The sequence below is a fragment of the Triticum dicoccoides genome, chromosome 5B (genome assembly GCF_002162155.2).
Source record: "Triticum dicoccoides isolate Atlit2015 ecotype Zavitan chromosome 5B, WEW_v2.0, whole genome shotgun sequence".
NCBI lineage: Eukaryota > Viridiplantae > Streptophyta > Magnoliopsida > Poales > Poaceae > Triticum > Triticum dicoccoides.
Window position 1 is genome coordinate 330,007,846 of NC_041389.1, and position 22,742 is coordinate 330,030,587.

Here is a 22,742-nt window from a genome sequence, read left to right on the forward strand (position 1 = left end):
TTTGGTTAATTTTTTCGAATTCAACCTTAAGATTTTGAGATCGTTGTATTTGTAAATCATATTATACATATAAAGGAGCAGAATTCTTTGGTGTGCTTTTGAAAGTATATATATAAAAATGATGTATATAGAATGTAATTCCAATTGAAAATGGATCCTGCCCGAAAAAAATAGAATACAAACGGGATTCGAATTGAGTTGGCAGGAGTGTAAACGTGCACTCTGCAAAATTTGAACGAAGCGAAAAAGTCGGAGTAACCGCCCGAAACCAAAATCTACGAGATGGAAATTACTACTGCCTATACCTGCCACGCAAAGCCTATCTGCTGGATTTCTATAGGTTTCGATAGGGGTAGGTTTGTAATTTCACCCAAATGTGACGTAAGCGCCTCTCACCCGGTTTCATACACGGTGGGCAACAAAACACAGTGTGTACTCCGCCGAAATCAAATCCCTCCCCGATTCATATTCATATACACGATGGGCGCCAAAAACAAACTCTCGTCGGCAAATATTCGGTGTATGCAAGATTACCGTCCTATTCCCAACCGACTAATGTTGTTGTGATGTAGTAGAAATTTGAAACGGGGGCTAAGTTTGTAAATTTCCTCGCATTTGAGACAAGCGCGCCCTGAATACATGTTTCCCACCTTCCTCTCTACCTCCCTTTTCCCCATTCGTACTCCGTGGGCGCCAAAACACCCTCTCCACCCCACCCTCCTCCGTCCACCACCGCCCGCCACCCCATCCACCGCCGTCCTCCTCCACCATGCCGGAGCTGATACACCGACGCCACCGTCCATTACAAGAGATCGACCTCTCTCATCCACGGCTTCGGACCGGGATCCTTGCATCCCGTCCTCTCGCTTCATCCCCGCCGTTGTCCACCTTGCCGGCGCCGCTCCTACGACCGTCTCGTCCACCATGCCCTGTCGCCACCGTCTAACCTCCTAGATCTGGTTCCACGCTGCCGACAGCCATCGCTACCGCAGCACCATCAAATTCTCAGCAGATGCGTACACGGCGCCACACCAGAGGCGGTACTCTTTCGTATCTGCTCAACTTATTTATCGCAGCAAGAAAATAGATCGCCACTGCTTTACTTTGATTTCTTGTCTTGGTTGTGAAGTTGCCTTTGTCCAGTTTGCACCTTTAGATCCGCCATGGCACGCTCAACACTATACTCCCAATGCTTATGGTTTTCCCCTTTTATATTCCACACTAGTTAAATCACAGTAGACTGAATTTTTCAGAGCTCGCCGGAGTTCGCCGGTGCGACGAAGGGGCTCGGGTGGTTGTGGGGCCTCACCGAACAAAGAAAACTCGACGCAGGTGGGGGTTGGGGCGGGGCTGGGGGTGGCAGAGGAACACAGGCGGTGGGGGCCGGTGGTCCGGTTGGCGGCCCGTGCGGTGTTCTGTATGGGAAGAATCAGAGACGAGGAAGAAGATGGGTTAGGAGACGTAGGATCTTCATCCAACCGCCTGAAATGGTCGAGAGACAGCTGGGAGTTGCAATCTTAATGCGCTCTGGTTCATCATGTGTGGGCACTGCGCAACCAACATTTTATTATCCAAAACCTGCTTGCTCTTCTTTACCATGTTCCTCTTCCGTTCTTCTTTAATATGTACTCTCTCCATTCTTAAATACAAGTCTTTATATAGATTCCACCATGGACTACATATGGAGCAAAATGAGTGAATCTACACTCTAAATGTATCTGCATACATCTGTATGTGATCCATAGTGGAAATCTCTACCAAGACTTATATTTTGGAACGGAGGGAGTTTGATAGTAATACAATATGTTCCTTGTACTGAAGATGAGCAGGGACATTTGCAGTGTAGAGGTCTATACGGTCGGTTGTGATGGACACTTTGAGCCTCTTTGATTCTTAGGATCTTGTAAACATAGGAATAGGATTTGTATTGGCCTGCCCACTTGAATCCTATAAGAACAACAAGGAAATGCGGGGAGTTGTGTCGCCTTTCAGAGTTACACTGATATTAACAGTACCGCACCTTCACTTGAAGAGAGCTGGTATTCGAAGCCTTTCTAGCCGTACCGGCAAACTAGCACATATATTCCAGCAAGTTCCACTTTGCTGATTTTACTCTGATGCTTAAGGTTTTCCCGTTATATCTACACTATGATCTGTGTAGCTGCTTTGTGTCGCACTAGCAGCAGTCCACTCTTGAAGCTAAGCACTGCAATGACTCACAAAATTGGCACCAAGGCATTGGGTGCCATTCTGGATGCAATGAAACTCATACGCTCCCCACCCGTTGACTCTTGTTCAGAATTTGATCCTAATGACTCTTGTTCAAAATTGCCACATATAGAGAGACAGCATGGAATTGCATTTCTTTGGGCGCTGTGATTCATCATGAGTGTGCAACCAACATTGTATGCAATGAAGCGGAACCTCAAGAATATGGTTCCTCTTCTATTCTTTAACATGTTCCTCTTTGTTTATTCTGTATTTAGTACGTACAGTATGTTCCTTGTTAGGAAGGGGCGCAGGGACATCTGTAGTCAACAGCTGATAGAGCTAGCCTGTATGTGATCGATAGGCTTTCAATTACTAGCGGCAATACAACACCGTGTTTTCAAGCCAGTTCCACTTTCCCGATTTATATATCGTGGTTATGGTGTACCCCTGTTATGTACACTATGATCTGCCTAGTTGTTGTGTGCTCTTGTTATCATGGTTTGGCAATAAAATCTCTATACAATATATTATGAACCTGTCAACTACCAGTTATCCTTACTTCTGGAGCCTATTTTTTGTGTACTTGTGCCAGATTATATAAATGCATGCACCATATTACAGCACACATGAGCTCTCTCATCAGAATCCAGTGATAGCACACAAGTGTTTACAGGGGCGCCCCTATATTAGAATATCATCTGCATTACAAAGATAATCTCACAACTATTTATGTTTTCATGGTTCTTAGATATTATACGCAATTACAGTGAATATCTGAATCCGCGCATCAGAAGAATATTGTGGAACACTGCAATGACTTACAAAATTGGCACCAAGGCATTGAGCTGGATCGTCTCTCAATGACGCCAGCGCAAATAGAAGAGCTGAAGCGATCCGCTGCTCGGGCAGGCGCTTTGCTGGCACTGACTCGAGCCAAGGCATGGATAGCTGATCTTGATCCGGCTGATATATCCAAAGGCTTCCCGAGTGCACAAGAAAATGGCGAAGAATTTGACAATGACGCCCTCAAACGGATAACAAGGGAGATGCGTCCTTTGGCGAGTCAACTAGCAGAAGAGGCGAACCTGACGGTTCACCGATCTTTCTATGATGCAAACAACAAACGGGTTGAAGCTGTGATTCCTGAAGTGCAGAACCTCATTCCACCAATCCGTAAGCACACTTACGCCCCTAACGTTGATCCGACTGAGCTTATAAGTGAAGACGCTGTCTTTCAGGCCTTGTCCCGGATTGACTGGACCACCAATGACTTCCAGTCATTGGATGAGGAGGAGGCTGAACCGACGCCAGATGACCCATCTACCTCACATCAACCCGGTGATGAAGCTTAATCCGTCAAGGCGGTTGATATATCAGGAACGATCCATGAATAATTCCATATTTTGGGCCTTGGAGTGCCATGTAATAGGATAGCAAAACACTTATGATGATCTGCTGCCATCGTGCAAGAGATATTTTGCATGGATCTGCCATATCAATGTCAATTTTGTTCCAAGTATCATAATATGCAATTCCTGTATTCATAAAAAAGACAAAGGGTCCTGGCGGTTTACCGTCGGACGGGTCATAATGCCCAAAATAGGCTGGATTGATAATCAAATCATAAAAATATGAAATTATACATACCGGTAATATAAGATCCCTGGTTAGTTGGCTGGCCAACTTGAATTGCGATAAGGGTGAAAAAACCCAAATCTGAATTATTTATATCTCCATCATTTTCTAATGTCGTAGATTAAGTCATACCGGGTGATGATTCACGCCAGATGATCCGGGCTGTTGAGAAGAAGTCAACACCAAGCCGGGTTAAGAAACTCCGGTTTAAAATGAAGGTCTGTCAACGTGTAGTTGCAAACCAAGCCGGTTTAAGGAATACCGGGCGAAGAAGATGACTGATCAAGCCAAGAAAAATCGGTTTAACATAAAATGCAGCCAAAACTGAAATGAAAACCGTGTAGTCGAGGCTTTTGGGGGGCTGCCAGGCCCAAATGCGAGGCTTTTTGTGGGCTGCCAGGCCACTGAGTTGAACCATTTAACAAAGCCTTTTAAGATGGACCTCCAACTAACCAATCACCGTTTTAACTTTGACAAGTGCAGGGTCTCAAGGAGAGTAACTGTCAAACATTCGGAGGGCCGTGCCAGGATGACCTGGATAGGAGTGTCTTACTTGATGAAGGCAGGTTAACCCGGGGTTTTAGGTAAATGTACCAGGCTTCCAAGCCGTGGGTCGATACCCAGCTACAAGGGTCCATTCAGACTTCTTGGTATTGGACCAAGGAGCCCCCAAGTAACGTGATGAGCTGTGCTCATTAGGTGCCTATGTTTGAGTTGTGCATAGCATCGAAACTCTCTTTGGCCCTTTGGGTGTGAATCTCCCAAGCTTTGTGGCGTGATAGCCGGTTTAACGGGTAGTACTTCTGCTTTGTCAGCTGAAGCCCCCATGTAGCTCAAAGAATATTTGAGAAAAAACAGCAGAGGCCCCGCTTTAAAGAAAGGATGTTGATTTATTTATTGATGATAATATATACATTGTCAAAATATGTACATAAAAAAGAGCCTGTGGCTCAAGTGTAGTAAGGCCGGAGGAGAGCTATGTTCCAGGGCCGCCGGGTCTCCTCCTCAGATTTGCGTGAGTCATCTCGAACGTCAATGAGGTAGTATGATCCGTTGTGCAGATTCTTGCTGACCACAAAGGGTCCTTCCCAAGGCGGGGATAATTTGTGTATGCCGGTCTGATCCTGGATAAGCCGGAGCACCAAGTCACCTTCTTGAAAGGCCCTTGTCCTAACCCGACGGCTGTGATAACGCCGCAGGTCTTGTTGATAAACCGTCGAGCGTGCCAAAGCCATATCCTGCTTCTCATCTAGCAAATCCAGTGCCTCTTGGCGGGCTTGCTCGTTGTCCGCTTCAACGTAATTAGCAACCCGGGGCGAATCATGACGTATATCACTTGGGAGAACCGCCTCTGCCCCGTAGATCATAAAGAAAGGCGTGTATCCTATTGATCGATTGGGGGTGGTGTTGATGCTCCACAACACAGAAGGTAATTCTTCCACCCAACAACCCGGCGTCCGCTTCAAGGGAATCATGAGCCGGGGTTTATGACCCTTTAAGATTTCTTGATTAGCTTGCTCTGCTTGACCATTGGATTGAGGGTGCGCCACAGAAGCGAGGTCAAGCCGGATGTGCTCTCTGACAGAAATCCTCCATCTCACCTTTGGAGAGGTTAGTACCATTATCCGTGATAATGTTGTGTGGGTAGCCAAAACGGAAAATAATCTTTTTGAGAAATTGAACCGCCGTAGCTGCATCACAGTTGCTAACAGGCTCCGCTTCAACCCACTTGGTGAATTTATCAACTGCCACCAACAGGTGGGTCTTCTTGTCCAGGGAACGTTTAAAGGGTCCCACCATATCAAGCCCCCAAGTAGCAAAAGGCCAAGTGATGCGAATCATCCGTAGCTCCTGAGCCGGAACATGAGCTCTGCGTGAATTTTTTTGACAAGCATCACATCGCTTTACCAGATCCTCCGCATCAGCATGAGCTGTCAACCAGTAAAACCCGTGACAAAAAGCTTTTGCAACCAGGGACTTTGAACCGGCATGATGACCACAATCCCCTTCATGAATTTCCCGGAAGATCGCTTGGCCTTCCTCCGGAGAAACACAACGCTGAAATACGCCTGAAACGCTACAGCGGTGCAACTCGCCATTGTGAATAACCATGGACTTAGAGCGCCGGACTATCTGTCGGGCTAGGAGTTGATCATTTGGTAGCTCACCCCGGCTCATATATGCCAGATATGGAACCGTCCAATCCGGCACGACGTGTAAAGCGGCCACCAGCTGCGCCTCCAGATCAGGAACAGCCAGATCCTCTTCTGTTGGCAATTTAACAGACGGGTTATGCAAGATATCTAAAAAGGTGTTCGGAGGTACCGATTTATGCTGAGATCTGAGTCGGCTCAAAGCGTCTGCCGCTTCATTTTTGCGCCGATCAATATGCTCCATCTGGTAACCTTTGAAGTGACCCGCCACAATATCTACCTCAAGCCTGTAAGCCGCCATGAGTGGATCCTTAGAATCCCAAGTACCAGAAACTTGCTGAGCCACTAGATCAGAATCTCCGAAACAACAAACTCGAGTTAAGTTCATCTCTTTAGCCACACGGAGACCATGAAGTAGAGCTTCATACTCAGCTGCATTGTTAGTACAAGGAAACATCAAATGGAGGACATAGCAAATTTTATCACCGCGAGGGGAAGTTAGGACAACTCCAGCCCCCGAGCCTTCCAACTGCCTTGATCCATCGAAATGAATAGTCCAGTACGTATTATCCGGCTTCTCTTTCGGCGCTTGCAACTCGGTCCAATCATTGATAAAGTCCACAAGAGCCTGAGACTTGATGGATGTTCGAGGTACATATTTCAAACCATGTGGACCAAGCTCAATTGCCCACTTGGCAACCCGGCCAGTTGCTTCTCTGTTTTGGATGATATCGCCCAAGGGAGCATAACTAACCACTGTGATGGGGTGACCTTGAAAATATTTCTTGAGCTTTCGGCTGGCCATAAAAACCCCATACACCAACTTCTGCCAATGCGGATAGCGTTGCTTTGATTCGATCAGAACTTCACTGATGTAGCATACTGGTCGTTGAACCGGATACTCCTTCCCATCCTCTTTACGCTCTACCACAATTGCCACACTGACCGCTCGGGCATTAGAAGCCACATATAATAGTAAAGGCTCATGATCAACTTGGGCTGTGAGAACTGGCAGCTCAATCAACTGCCGTTTTAACTCCTCAAAGGCCGCATTGGCCGCATCACTCCAGACGAAATCATCTGTCTTCTTCAGCATGTGATACAAGGGAATGGCCTTCTCACCCAGACGACTGATAAACCGGCTGAGGGCTGCAATTCGGCCTGCGAGACGCTGAACATCATTGATACATGTCGGTTTACCCAAGGATGTGATTGCCTTGATCTTTTTCGGATTAGCCTCAATGCCCCTATTAGACACAAGAAAACCGAGCAGCTTGCTTGCCGAAACACCAAAGACACATTTATCTGGGTTAAGCATCATCTTGTAAACCCGGAGGTTGTCAAACGTCTCCTTGAGATAAGCTATCAATGTCTCCTTTTCCCTAGATTTCACCACAATGTCATCCACATAGGCATGAACATTACGCCCAATCTGCGTGTGAAGACAATTTTGCACACAACGCTGATAAGTTGCCTGAGCACTCTTGAGCCCAAAGGGCATAGAAACATAGCAGAAGGCTCCAAAGGGAGTGACGAAGGCTGTCTTCTCCTAGTCCTTAACTTCCATTTTGATCTGATGGTACCCTGAGTAAGCATCCAAAAAACTCAGGCGCTCACAACCCGCCGTCGCATCAATGATCTGATCAATACGCGGGAGAGCAAAAGGTTCGGCCGGGCAAGCCTTATTTAAGTCTGTGTAGTCCACACACATACTCCAAGTCCCGTTTTTCTTAAGAACCAACACCGTATTAGCCAACCATTCAGGATGAAATACTTCAACGATAAACCCAGCAGCCAACAGCCGGGCTACCTCCTCCCCAATTGCCTTGAGTCTCTCTTCATTAAAGCGACGAAGAAATTGCTTGACCGGTTTAAACTTCGGATCAATATTAAGAGTGTGCTCAGCGAGTTCCCTTGGTACACCTGGCATGTCAGAAGGCTTCCATGCAAAGATGTCCAGGTTCTCACGGATGAACTCGATGAGCGCACTTTCCTATTTTGGATCCAGATTGGTGCTGATGCTGAACTGCTTGGATGAATCGCCAGGTACAAAGTCAACAAGCTTCGTCTCGTCAGCCGGTTTGAAGTGTAGGGTTGGGTCATGCTCAGTGGTGGGCTTCTTCAGAGAGGTCATATCTGCCGGATCAACATTGTCCTTGTAAAACTTTAACTCCTCTGTAGCACAAACCGACTCAGCGTAAGCCGCATCACTCTCTTCACAATCCAAAGCAATTTTCCGACTTCCATGAACCGTGATGGTTCCTTTGTGACCCGTAATCTTGAGCTGCAAGTAAATATAACAAGGCCTGGCCATGAATTTTGCATAAGCCAGTCATCCGAACAGTGCGTGATACAGGCTCTGGATTCTCACCACCTCAAAAGTCAATGTCTCAGACCGGGAATCATGTTCATACCCAAACACAACTTCCAAGGAAATCTTGCCCACTGGATATGCTGACTTTCCTGGTACCACGCCATGGAACACAATATTGGACGGTTTAAGATTCTTATCTGTCAACCCCATTCGACAGAATGTCTCATAATACAGAATATTAATACTGCTTCCTCCATCCATGAGTACTTTGGTGAACTTTTAACCTCCCACCTAAGGTGCCACCACCAGAGCTAGCTGACCCGGATTGTCAACCCGGGGCGGATGATCCTCCCTACTCCACACGATAGGTTGTTCCGACCACCGTAGATAGCATGGAACTGCCGGTTCAACCGCATTGACTGCCCTCTTATGCAGCTTCAGATTACGCTTGCACAGACTAGTGGTGAATACATGATATTGTCCACCATTCAGCTGCTTCGGATGACTCTGGTAACCCGACTGTTGCTGATTCCCTTGACCACTCTGTTGGTTATTGCCACCTTGGTTGTTCTGGTTACTATGATTACTTTGAAACCCAGAGCTTGAACCGCCGCCACCATGGAAACCAGGACCTGAACCGCCCGACGGGCCCTGATCATACCGGAAGAGATCAGAATTTTTGAACTCCTTCATGATGTTGCAATCCTTCCAGAGATGTGTTGCAGGGACTTCTTTGGTTCCATGCTTTGGACAGGGCTGATTCAACAAGCGCTCCAGATTCATCGTCCCACCACGCTGGGGCGGTTTACCCCTACGACGCTGCACATTAGCATTAGCCACAAAATCTGAATCCGCTTTACGCTTACCATTATTCCCATGGCCTCCCTGGTTGTGCTGCTGTCCCTTCGCACCACCATTCCTCTTTCCCTTCTCCGGTTTCTCATTATCAGAATTGGGATCCTTGGTATTATCAGAATCGGTGTATTTTACCAAGGCTGCCATGAGGGTTCCCAGGTCGTTGCAGTGGCGCTTGAGCCATCCCAACTTCTCCTTCAGTGACTTAAACCGGCAATTACGCTCCAGCGTGATAATCGCTTGGCCAGCGTTAATTCGGTCGGACGAGTGCAAAACTTCTGAGACCTGGCGCACCCAATGAGTTGTGGACTCGTTCTCACCCTGAACATAAGCATCCAGTTCTATAATGGACATGGGCTGTTTGCACGTATCTTTAAAATTGGCTATAAATCGGGCCTTCAATTGATCCCATGACTCGATGGAATTAGCTGACAGATTTTTCAACCACGTATGGGCTGGTCCTTCCAACATCATTGTGAAGTACTTTGCACAAGCTGATTCATCCACATCCAGCATCTCCATTGCCATCTCATAAGTCTCGACCCACGCCTCAGGTGGCTGATCCGCCGTATAGTTAGGCACCTTGCGCGGTCCCTTGAAATCCTTGGGCAGACGCACGTTACGGAGAGCTGGAATAAGGCAGGGTACTCCCCAGGAACTGAAAGAAAGCTCGGTGCCTCTGTCAACCGACACTATTGGCTGAACCGGGGCGGGTTGATAATGGTCCAAAGCGCCATCCCTTCGAGCCCTGCCATGGTCCACTACCTCCTGAGCATTGCGACACCGCGCGCTGCTAGACACCTCTGGTTCGTCCATCCGCCTGCTATAACTTGGGCTCGGACGGGGGGTTGAATGGATCCTGTCCCGGCTATATGAATAAGCATGTTGCTGCACTACAGCGGTTTGAAGAAGATCTCTCGCCCGCCGTGTCTCAACTGCCTCTATTGAATATCCTTCCATTGGAATGGCTGCCAAGCGTGAGGCCGCAGCAATCATGTTATCCAGGGGGCTCGAAAAGTGACCCGGTGGTGTAGGCACATATTGCGGCGGGTTAACTGTCCATCGGGGTAGCTCCGTTGCCCGTGGCTGATCCGGGGCGATCCTCGGCGCTTCAGCTCGGTCTGCGGCTTCCGGATTGCTCGGCCCAGCGCCTGGGGTCTGAAAGAGATTTAACCCTTCATAAACCAGCGGCAGGCGCGACCGATACTTCCTTCATAACACCTCCTCTGACGCGGTCCGGTCCAGCATGAGCCGGTAATTCTGTGCTTGTATCTGCTGTGCTTGAGCATTCAAAGCGGCTTGTTCCTTAGCCATCCTATTATCCTCAGCCACCAGGTCTGCCTTAGCCTGCGTAATCTGCTCCTTCAGCCTTGCAACTTCCGCATTGTGCTGATCCTGCGTATCCGGGGTGACTGTCGCGGTTAACAAGGTCGCCCAAGCGTCCATTAAACCGGAGAGAACCTGCGCCGGCTGGCGCGCCGAGGTACCTGCCGCGGCCGCTAATTCGGTAGTCATTGCTGCGGTCGATGAAGACTGTAACACAGGTTGCATGCCGACCATGTAAATAGCAACTCGGCTCGGCGCTTCAGGGAGGTCCGGAATACTGTTGCCATCGGAATATCCCTCGGGCATACCGTCATGAATCTGGTACAAGGACTCGGTTTCGCCAGTGGATGACTCACCGTCGGAATATACCGCCGTGTCGCCCTCAGACACCGGTTCAGATCCGATCCCATGGACACATCCTACGAACGCACGCTTCACGGCGGGCGTAACCCGGGCTGGACACGTACGCTGAGCCGTCTCGACGAGGTCGGTGTAGATGTCCGGCTCAGGGCCTGGTTCGCCGATCTTGCCAATGAAGACATGAATTCCGCCGAAGGGGACCTAGTACCGGTACTCGATTGAGCCGGCCTCGGGGCCCCATCCTTTGTCGTCGATGTAAAGCTTGCCGCGACGACTTTTGGTCATCCGGCCGATCTCGTACCCCTTAAGTCCTTCAGAGCAGCCCTTCAAGAACTCGACACCATCGTGCGATAGCCCTACGGTGGGCGCCAACTGTCGTGGAATTATCACGTTAGATGTCCTCGTGAAGGGACTTAGTCGTGGATCCATCGCAACGGGTTAGCTTGAAGGGGTTAAAGTGGAAAAGGGACACGTGAGTTATACTAGTTCGGCCCCTTCGATGAAGGTAAAAGCCTACGTCTAGTTTGTGATGGGATTGATTGGGTTTCAATCATCAGGGAGCGGAATACGCTTGCCTGAGTCTTGAGTTGTTGTATGTTGTCCCTAAACTGCCGCCGGGTCGCCCCTTTATATACACAGGCCACACCCGGCCGGTTTAGAGAGCCCCGAGGCCGACTCATACAAAGTGTCTGGATCGATCTCTCCTTTCCTAACTTATACTACAAGTTTACATAGTCATGGCGGTTTACCACTATGGGCCCTAACCCGCCTTTGGGCTTCGGGCTTCTATGCTTCTTTTAGTAAAGCTCCATCTTCTGGATCTTCATGGGCTTTAACATAGTCAAGGGTGAACCGGACCCTCCTGGCCGGTTTATACTCAGTAGCTATATCCTCCACATACATGGTTATTATTTTCTTGTTTTCTGCTGATCGAACACATCAATGATTTACATTACATTGTTGTAACTAGGCGAGGGTCAATCTGGATAGTCATGACGAGTAAAGTTTGCTTGTGCTTCTCAAGGAAGCATTGCAGCAGTATCGGTGTTACCTGAGGAAATCACACTTTGATGGCAAGTCTATAAACGAATTTCCGGTGAAGTCTCCTGTGCTAAATTTAGAAGACATTGAATGGAAAAACCTTGTTCTGCACTGGTCTCGTTCCCAGGATGAGGTACTGTCTATGAAATCACATGACAATTTGAACTTCTACTTTTCCTCATGTGCCTTACGGATCTTTTTTGCAGGAAATCTGCTCGAAGAAGAATTCCGGTTCGAAAAGAACGACAGGATATCGCAAATATGCTGCAAGCTGCTTTGCTCTTGTTAGTACCTGTTGTCCTGTATCACTATACTTGCATACATACCTGGTTCATTATGTGACAGTAGTATGCATGATAGCTTGCTTATCAATTGTTCGCTCCAAATTATCTGATATGTATGAATGGTTACATTAGTGTAGAATATATCCAATGCCAATGATTTTTTAGCTCTGCATTGTTCTTGTAAGTACATGCTGTCTTTTATCAGTGTACTTATATTGACAGGTAGTTGTTCATGTAACATCACTCTGCGGCTTATTTTCCTTTGCCCTCCATTTTCTACACATCAGATCTATATTTACTCTTACCATAAGGTTGGTATTGAAGAAGTTTAGCTGTGCATTGCTCTTGGCTGTGCCTTTTGCCTGTATCGTTGCACATACATCTTGTGGGCCTACAGCTGGGCCGGCCCGTTAGTGTCGGTGAAATCTCGTGGGCCTTTAGCTGGGCCGGCCCATTATGATCCACAAGAATTTTGTGGGCCTTTACCTGGGTCGGCCCATTATGGCACACAAAAATCTTGTGGGCCTTTATTTGGGCCGGCCCATTATGGCCCGCGAAATCTTGTGGGCCTTTAGCTGGGCCAGCCCATTATGGTCCACAAAATCTCATGGGCATTTAGCTGGGCCGGCCCATTATGGTCTGCAAAATCTTGTGGGCCTTTAGTTGGGCCGGCCCATTTAAACTTGATGGGACATGCCATGTGTCGACGTATCATAGGCGTCTTCTGTCCAATGAGTGCATGACATCTGTCCCAACGATGAGCCAACATGTGTTTCCTCCAGCCAATGATGATTTTACACGTGGAAAATACCCATTGGTCAGAGCTGTTAATGGGTTATCGGTTCCAAAACCTGACCCGATAGCTTAACGGCGTTCCGTTATGGTGGATGCCATGTGTCCGTCACCCTTGACGACAGCACTTCTGTGACGCGCGATTTATCGTCATGGAAGTGGACACTTCCGTGATGATAATTTTGGTAATGTCATGGAACACTTCTACGACGGCACAGGTATGACTATCTTGATTTTGTCATAAAATCGCCATGGATGTACATGCATGACAAAAAACGCGACCTACTGTGACAAACACGTATCATCACGGAAGTGTATTTTTTTTGTAGTGCATCACCGTCCCCTCTGACAAGAAAGATGCGTTGATTTGCGCTGACCAACTCTACCGGGAAGCAGTTGCAGCAACTGCTACCAAGGCACCTGCTCCTGCCGACGGAGCCCGGGAGGGAAGAAGACCGGCGAGACCCCTCACACCCACTCCGGCAAGCTCACCTCTTTGGGGTGTTGCGCTCCTGTTGAGGAAGTGCCATAGAGCTCTGTCGGCAAGAGCAAGAAGTCCAGAGCTACACCACCAGAGACCAAGAAGGTGCCTGTCAAGGAGGACGGTTCGGGGGAGCTTTCACCATAAGCTCCACCCTCGAACGCAAATAGGAAAGCGAGCTCGTCACTTTCCTGTGGGCGAATGTCGATGTGTTTGCATGGCAAGCCTTCGACATCCCCAGCGTTCCCAGGGAAGTGATTGAGCACCATCTTGCTGTCTGTCCTCATGCGCGGCCCGTCAAGCAGAAGGTCAGGAAGCAAGCTCTGGAAAGGCAGGAGTTCATCACGGAGGAGATCAGAAAACTAGAGGCGGTGGGTGTCGGTGTCAAAACCGGTGGATCTTGGGTAGGGGGTCCCGATCTGTGCGTCTTAGGCTGATGGTAACAGGAAGCAAGGGACAAAATGTTTACCCAGGTTCGGGCTCTCTCGATGGAGGTAAAACCCTACTTCCTGCTTGATTAATATTGAAGATATGGGTAGTACAAGAGTAGATCTAGCACGAGATCGTAGAGGCTAAACCCTAAGAGCTAGCCTATGATGGTATGATTGTAATTGTGATCGGCCTTCTAAGGACCATGCTCTCCGGTTTATATAGACACCGGAGAGCTAGGGTTTACATGGAGTCAGTTACAAGGTAGGAAACATAATATCCGGATCGCCAGGCTTGTCTTCCACGCAAAGAAGAGTCCCATCCGGACACGAGCCGAAGTCTTGAGTCTTGTATCTTGATCCTTCTATAGTCCGGATGATGTATATAGTCCGGCTGTTCGGATACCCCCTTATCCAGGACTCCCTCAGTAGCCCCTGAACCAGGCCTCAATGATGATGAGTCCGACGCGCAGTCTTGTCTTCAGCATTGCAAGGTGGGTTCCTCCTCCGAATACTCCAAGATGGTTATCGAACACATAGAGCGTGTCCGGATCTGCAAGATGATCTTCACATACCCTAGCATAAATCCGTTCTGCTGGCAATTTTTGCACATCGTGCCCTCGCATCCTGGCCTGGTCCAATACGAACCGGCATCTCCTACTCCACCTTGACTCGCGTTGCGAGGCGGTTTTATTAGCACGTCCTGCCAAAGCAGAGATTGTGTCCCCCTTAATACGGGCTCTTTTATCAATGCGGGCATATGTGACCCCACGGCGACCGTTGGTATGATTCTGTGTATTTTAGATAAGTCTCAAGCGGTCATGCTAAGGACTCTTGGTATTCATCCCTTTTATAAAGGGGTCAAGGCCTACGCCTCTTCTCCACCTCTCCTGCCCCATCTCGCACCTCGAGCTCTAGCACCCAAAACCTAAGCTCCAACACCCCAGGTCCCCCCAGTATGTCCGGATTCGACGCAACAGGCTAGTGGGCGGCCTCCTCGATTCAAGAGGATGACATTGCGAAGCTTAGGGAGGTCGGATACCTGACTGCCGATATCCAGCACATGCTTCCTACTCCGGGGCAAGTTATCCCCACGCCGGAGCCCAGCGAGAGCATCGTGTTTATCCCTCACTTCCTCCAAGGCCTGGGCCTCACCCTCGACCCCTTCGTGAGGGGCTCATGTTCTACTATGGGTTGGATTTTCATGATCTGGCTCCATACACCATCCTCCACATCTCGTCTTTCATTATTGTGTGCGAGGCTTTTCTCCACGTCAACCCACACTTTGGCTTATGGATGAAGACCTTCAATGTGAAGCCGAAGATGATCGAGGGGCGACATGCGGAGTGCGGAGGCGCTATAATAAGCAGAAACGCTGATGCTCCATGGACAGAGGGTTCTTTTCCGGAAGTATCCGACGTATGGCAACAGAGATGGTTCTATGTCACTGCTCCCAGAGGCACAAAGTGGGTAGCTGCCCCCGAGTTCCGCTCAGGCCCTCCGTCATAGTTGGCGTCTTGGACCGATGTGGGACGGAATTATGGGCCTGCTGGCGATGTACCAGAACTGCAGAATCGCATCCGGGAGCTTATTGAGAGGGACATAAATCTTGTCAGCATAATTCAGGTAATGCTAGTCCGGCGGATGTTGCCGTGCAAGCGTCGGTCTCTCCGGATGTGGGAGTTTAATCCTGAGGGTCCACGGACCATTAAGCACTTCTTCGGCCTGACGCTCGAAGGGATGTGCAAGTTATTCTTCGGACCACATGTAAAGTGTCCGGACACCATCGAGGATGCGGGCCTAAGCTGCAACCGCCTAGATGCCCAAGTAAGTAACCTTAAAGCTGGACACTTCATTTATATTTATCATAACCATTATTCTGAAAATCCTTCCATGGCCAGGAATGGCTCAACAAGGCGGAGAGAATCAGGTGTTCGGCGCCACTTCCCGAAGGCTCGCATGGTCCCACTATTGCAAAAATGCTGGGCCGGGCGCTCAGCAAAATCCCTTCAGGGAAAGGCGAAGGAAAGGGCAGTGAAGCCGAACTTCACACGCTACGCATCCAGACCAGGGAAATTGCTACCCCTCCTGTGGAGGATAGCCGGAAAGGGGAGGCCAAAGCCTCCTCCCCACGCGGGAAGAAGAGGGCTGCCTCCAAAGATTTGGAGGCGGAGAAGCCCAAGCAAGGGAAGAAAGCATCACCAGGGGGCTCTGCCACGACGAGCACCCTCACCGCATCATGCCCACCAACGGGCCAGCCCTCTACCGAGTCGTAAATTATTCATTAATTCGAAGGTGTGATGTTACTCCGAGATCCATAACCAGGACTTCGTTTTTTGTAGTCCGGCGAGCAGCTCTTCTCAATAGAGTTCGTCTTCGGGGGACCTTCGTCCAGAGATGATGGAGAGTGAGACTCCACCCAACTCTCCGCCTCATGAGGCGGGCGACACAGAGGTGTCGTCACGAAGGAGTCCGCATCTGCCAAAGCCGAAGGCTAATACGTCAGCCACCCTGAGCCCGGAGCATTTGGATCCCACGGGGGCGATGAGAAGGGTCTGTCACAGTTCAGTGTCCGGCCGGACATACTGACGGGCCGTTTGGAGCGAGCCGCGCTCTCAGAGGATCACCGCTCTTTAATGAACACGGTGCTCACGAAGATTTCATCCGCTACCCGCGGTTTGAATGAGGCATTTACAAGCCTGCTCAAAGGCTTTGAGGTATGTAGTGAGAAATGCACAATTTTTTGCTTATGAAGCGCGCACTAGGTATGCTCCCTATAGATAGTAGCCCCTGAGACTCTGGTTGCCCGCCATAGGCGGCAAACAGGGGATCGTATACTAATGTCTGCGCAGCACATGTGCGCAGATATACAAGGATCCGGCAGCCGACCAGTCTATTGAAGTTGCCGAACCGAGGAGGCAGATCGGATCCATCGATGTCGATATCACGCTGGTGAATAAACGGCTGGAGGAGTCACAGGGTATGTGCTCTGCTTCCCTTATTATGATGTATAAGAAATGTAAGAGGGGCATAATAATAATGCGATGTGTTTGCACTACCGATGGTGCTGCTACCGTGGAGGCCCTGAGGGCGGAACTTGCTCAAGCCAAGGAACAAGCTCGGGCTAGCAATGTGGCTGCCCTAAAGGCGGCCGAAGAATTGAGAGCCGAATAGGCTGCTCATCGCCAAAGCGAAGAAAAGATAGCTGAAATGGCCGAGGAGTTAAAGAATGCCGCCGACCGGTACGCACTCCTCGAAAAGGAGAATAAGGCTAGTTCAGCCGAGCTAGACAAGGCACTTAATGCAGCCAAGGAGATGCGGACCGAGATCCGCAGTATGCGGGAAGAGCTCCAACAGGCCAACAAAATTGTGGCTGGGGGCTCATACTTACTGCAGACAAAGTTCTTGGATCCGAAGTATGCTCCCCTGGCGGGGCGCTTGAGTCCTGCAGACGCATATGCGGACTTGGCGAATAGTGCAGCTGATGCTGTCAAGTTCTTCGTGGGTCAAGGTGATGAAGAAGTGGAGAAGCTTTTCTGGTCGCAATTCAATGCTCCCACTCGCCCGCTGCCACTGAATGAGAAGGTGGCTGCTATGGCGGAGCTCCACAGGCTGTCCGGGCTTGCAATGTGGTCTGTAGTAGACCATCTTTGGCCGAAGGGGCCTAAGCCGGACAGCTATTTTGGTTTGGTGCATCAATTCCTTGGAGCCGTGTCTTGGATTGACGCCATGAGGAGGTCGGCGTGCATAGAGGGTACGCGGATGGCGCTAGCCCGCGTTAAAGCCTATTGGACGGATATGGAGGCCACTGTAATAGCGACCCAGGATCCGGCGGGAGGCCAATATCCGGCCGAGCACTACTTGGCGCAAGTCACAGAAGGTGCCCGCCTAATAGAGGCAAAGTGCTCGAAGAATGTTTTATTTGAGTGATAAGTCGAATCATTGTAAAAAACAATGTTTTGGTTTAATTATGAGGCTATGTTTATACTTTTGCCTCGAAGTATGATTGTATCCCCTTTGCGGCTATTTTTATATGTATAAACAGTCCAAAAGATAGCAGTCGTTGGCTTCAGCCCCCACGCATATAATGCGGGGGTGTTCACAAAGAATATGCTTAATCACACTTGATCCAACGTCTTGGTCCATTAAGGAGGTGATCGCACGTCGAACTAGGCAACCGGACTATATAGCTGTAACACTTTCGCTTAGCCATGGGAGTATAATGGTGGGGCTACTATGTAGCCCCTGGTACCTTCGCGTGCATCCGAATACGGGCACGTGTGTACATGGCCGAGAAATGGCCCTTCGTTAATGTGGAGGAATCTTTAGGGATTCCGGTGAGTCTTCGAGTGGTTGAACAGTCTCTCGCTGTATCATGACAGTCAATTTTCGGCTTTCTCTACTGAGGCGCTCATCCGGAATAACCAGGGCACAATCGCAGTGTTCTCCTTTGGCCTACCTTTGCCGGTGATAACGGAACGTAAGGCGGCAAACCCAGGAGCCGGGCAAACCCAACATTTGACCAAAGACATGATTCAGAGCTGATGCATATACGGCCAAACTCGTGACGCCGAACACTCCCGAGGGTATTCGGTCTTTGTAAAGGAAAAGAGGCTGACAAGAGCCTATTATAAGGCCTTAATTCCTAGGTACGTGCAATTTAGTCTGCCATGGCCAAATGCCAAAAACAGCAGTATCCTCTATGGGTATAGAACCCATGGGACGGTTAAACAACAAGAGGCAGTAGAAAAGGTTTACACGGGGGCTTAATCTAAAAAGAAACCTGTTGAATGGGGCCCTGCTGCACGTCTGCGCCTTTGTCTCCGTTGTGCCGTATCCTAGAAGGGTCTCGCGCGAACGTTGTCTGTAAAAAAAGAAAATCTCGTAGGAGCGTGCAACGTAAGTATGCGATTAATAATAAAAGTGTAGGATGTTGGCCTGCCAATAAGGTCGAGCCAAGTGTGGGGTTGTATTAAAAATTTATAGCCCCTGGTTTCCGCTATGGGGGTACATATACGGTGCCCTGGTTGAGCCGGGCTACCGGACTCATCTAACCGTGTATGTGGTCTTAATGACCAGGCATGTATGTGATATTTGGAGGCCGCTTACAGTCCGACCGCCAGGGCCATCGCGTGTTCCTTTGCACGCGAAGAGCGCTCCATTATTCCACTAATGGTGATGACACCACGGGGACCGGGCATCTTGAGTGTAAGGTAGCCATAATGCGGCAATGCGTTGAAGCGGGCAAAGGCCGGTCTTCCAAGCAATGCATGATAGCCGCTTTGGAAGGGTTCGATGGTGAAGAGCAGTTTTCACTTCTGGAGTTGCCTGGTGAGCCGAATGTTACTTCCAGCACAACGGAGCCCCTGCCGTAGGTTTCAACGCCTGGTATCACCCCTTCAAAGGTGGTGTTGCTTTGGCTAATTCTGGATGAGTTTATCCCCATTCTGCGAATAGTGTCCTCGTATATTAAATTGAGACTACTACCGCCGTCCATGAGGACACGGGGGAGATAGTATCTGTCTATTATTGGGTCAAGCACCAAGGCCTGTGATCCTCCGCGCCGAATATTAGTTCGGCCGTCCATGTGATCGAAAGTGATCGGACGAGACATCCAGTAATGAGATGTAGGTACGATGGGATCTACCTCATGCGCGTCTATGGGCGCACGTCCATGCCTTCTCGTGGATGTGTGAGTCGCGTGGATCATGTTTATTGTTTAACCTCTGGTGGGAATTTTTTCCGTCCCCCAGTGTTCGGCTGGCGAGGTTCATCCTCGTCTTCACTTGGTGTTTATCTCCCTTTGTGTTCAGCGTTTAATTTTCCGGCCTGCTTGAAGACCCAACACTCTCTATGGGTGTGGTTTGCAGGTTTCTCCGGGTGCCATGAATTTGGCATAGTCTATCAAGAACTCTGTTCAGGCCGGACGGTCCCTCTTTATTGCCTTTAAGTGGCTTCTTTTGCTGATCGGGTCGAGAGCCCCTGAATCCGGCGTTGACCATCGTGTTATCCGGGCTCTCTTCCTTGTTTTGGCGTTTGTTTTTATTACACCTTGGCTTCCCGTTGCCATCCCTTATTTCGGATGTGGTGGGGTCGCTGGTGCCTTTACGGGCTAGCCAGCTATCTTCACCCACGCAAAAGCGGGTCATAAGGTTTGTTAAGGCTGCCATTGTCCTTGGCTTTTCTTGGCCGAGGTGCCTGGCAAGCCACTCGTCACGGATGCTGTGTTTGAATGCCGCTAAGGCTTCGGTGTCCGGACAATCGACAATTTGATTCTTCTTAGTGAGGAATCTATTCCAAAGCTTGCGGGCGGAATCTCCGGGCTGTTGGATTATGTGACTTAGATCGTCTGCATCCGGAGGCCGGACATAGGTCCCTTGAAAATTGGCCCTGAAAGCGTCTTCGAGTTCCTCCCAACTCCCAATTGAGTTTTCAGGGAGGCTTTTCAACCAGTGTCGAGCTGGTCCCTTCAACTTGAGGGGAAGGTATTTGATGGCGTGGAGGTCATCCCCACGAGCCATGTGAATATGCAGGATAAAATCCTCGCTCCAGACCCCTGGGTTTGTGGTGCCGTCGTATGCTTCTATGTTCACATGTTTGAAGCCTTGTGAGAATTCATGGTCCAGTACTTCTCCGGTGAAGCACAGGGGGTGAGCAGCCCCTCTGTATCTGGACGCGTTGTAGCATGTAGTCAGCTGTTGTTGTGTCCGGAGTTTATTCCGGACTGGTATCTGGCTTGTGTGATCATTTGGGTGACCATATTCCTTCGCCGGGTGTGTCTTTTAGGTCCATAAATGGACCTGGCTGCACTGGCCTTCTTGTCCCAATGCTCACTTAGATCGTGTGCAATATCCGCAGCCGCTCTGTGATGGTTGTGAAGCGGTACGTCTGGTTTCTTGGTCGAATTTTCTTTTGGTGGAACGGCCGCGTCGTCGAATTCTGGCAGTAGCTTGCGCTTCGGATAGCTTTTCGTATGACGGTCAACACCATATATTTCTTTGGTGTCTAGCACTTTATTCCATCTTCGGCTGAGCTATTCTTGTGCGGCCTTGAGCCGTTGCTTCTGCTTTTTCAGACTTCTTGTGGTGGCCACTAGCTTTCTGTGGAGGTTGTCTCCTTCCACATGTTCGTTCGGGATGATGAATGCATCGTCGTCCGGACTATCTTCCTGTTCTGGGGCGGCTTTGTGAGATCGTCCCTCCGCATCATTGTGATCGGGTATTTGCTCCGAACTTGATTTGGCGTGACCTGGCTCATCCTGCTCCATCGCTGGGTCCATGTGGTCGTTGTTGCTTTCGGAGTTTGCGGCTATATCTACCCTTCTTGCGCTCTTGTCGCAATTTTTGCAATTGCTAAACTTTGAGCGGCGTCTGTGCCGCCTTTTTGGCTTTTGCCTGGGTGTTTTATCTTCCAGATTATCATTGTCGTCCTTATTGGGCGTATCTACCATGTATATATCGTGTGACAAGGTAGTAGTCCCGTGCCCCAGGGATTCTAGAGCTTCCCCTGCATGGTCGTCCATACCGTCGATGTCTTCGGAGTCGAAGTCATGCACGTCGGTTAAATCTTCGATCATGGCAATGAAGTGGGTGGTGGGTGGGCACCGAATTCCTTCATCGCCTGCTTTCCACTCGGGCCGTACATAGTTCGGCCTAGAGCCTCTTGACAAAGAGAGAGACCTTAATAAGTTCAGCATGTTGCCAAAGGGCGAGTGCTAAAAGATGTCCGCAGCGGTAAACTCCATTACTGGAGCCCAAGCTGGCTCGGCTGGCTCAAGAGCGAGCGGACCGGGACCAACAGCCGGATATGAGTCCAGGGGCCCAGGGTTACAGGCTTCCACAAAGGTGAGACCTGTGTTCGGCTCCACCGCCGATGAGTGTGCGGCCTGCGGGGCGGGGTCCAGCCATCCGTCGATAGGCAACGCAACCTGCCCTGGATGTAGATCCGAGGCTGCTTCGGGGATGATGTCCCGAGCATTATCCGATAGCAGATCTAGGCCATGCTCGTCGTGACTGTCCAGCGTTCCTGGCCCAGGCTCGAATCCGTCAAAGATCAAGTCTCCGCGGATATCTGTCGTGTACTTCAAGTTTCTGAACCTGATCTGGTGGCCAGGGGCGAAGCTATCGATCTGCTCCAACCGGCCAAGCGAATTGGCCCGCAGTGCGAAGCCGCCGAACACTAAGATCTGTTCGGGGAGAAGAGTCTCACCCTGGACCGTGTTGTTGACGATTGAAGACGCCATCGAGCCTCGAAGCGACGACACAGAGGAACTCTCAATGAAAGCACCAATGTCGGTGTCAAAACCGGCGGATCTTGGGTAGGGGGTCCCGACCTGTGCGTCTTAGGCTGATGGTAACATGAAGCAAGGGACACAATGTTTACCCAGGTTCGGGCCCTCTCGATGGAGGTAAAACCCTACTTCCTGCTTGATTAATATTGAAGATGTGGGTAGTACAAGAGTAGATCTAGCACGAGATCGTAGAGGCTAAACCCTAAGACCTAGCCTATGATGGTATGATTGTAATTGTGATCGGCCTTCTAAGGACCATGCTCTCCGGTTTATATAGACACCGGAGAGCTAGGGTTTACATGGAATCGGTTACAAGGAAGGAAACATAATATCCGGATCGCCAAGCTTGTCTTCCCTGCAAAGGAGAGTCCCATCCGGACACGATCCGAAGTCTTGAGTCTTGTATCTCGACGCTTCTATAGTCCGGACGATGTATACAGTCCGGCTGTCCGGATACCCCCTTATCCAGGACTCCCTTAGCGGGCTTGGTAAGAGGAGTACTCCATCTGACATGGTTGGCCAATCCGGTAGTGGTGCACAAGGAAAACGGAAAGTGGAGATTGTGTATTGAT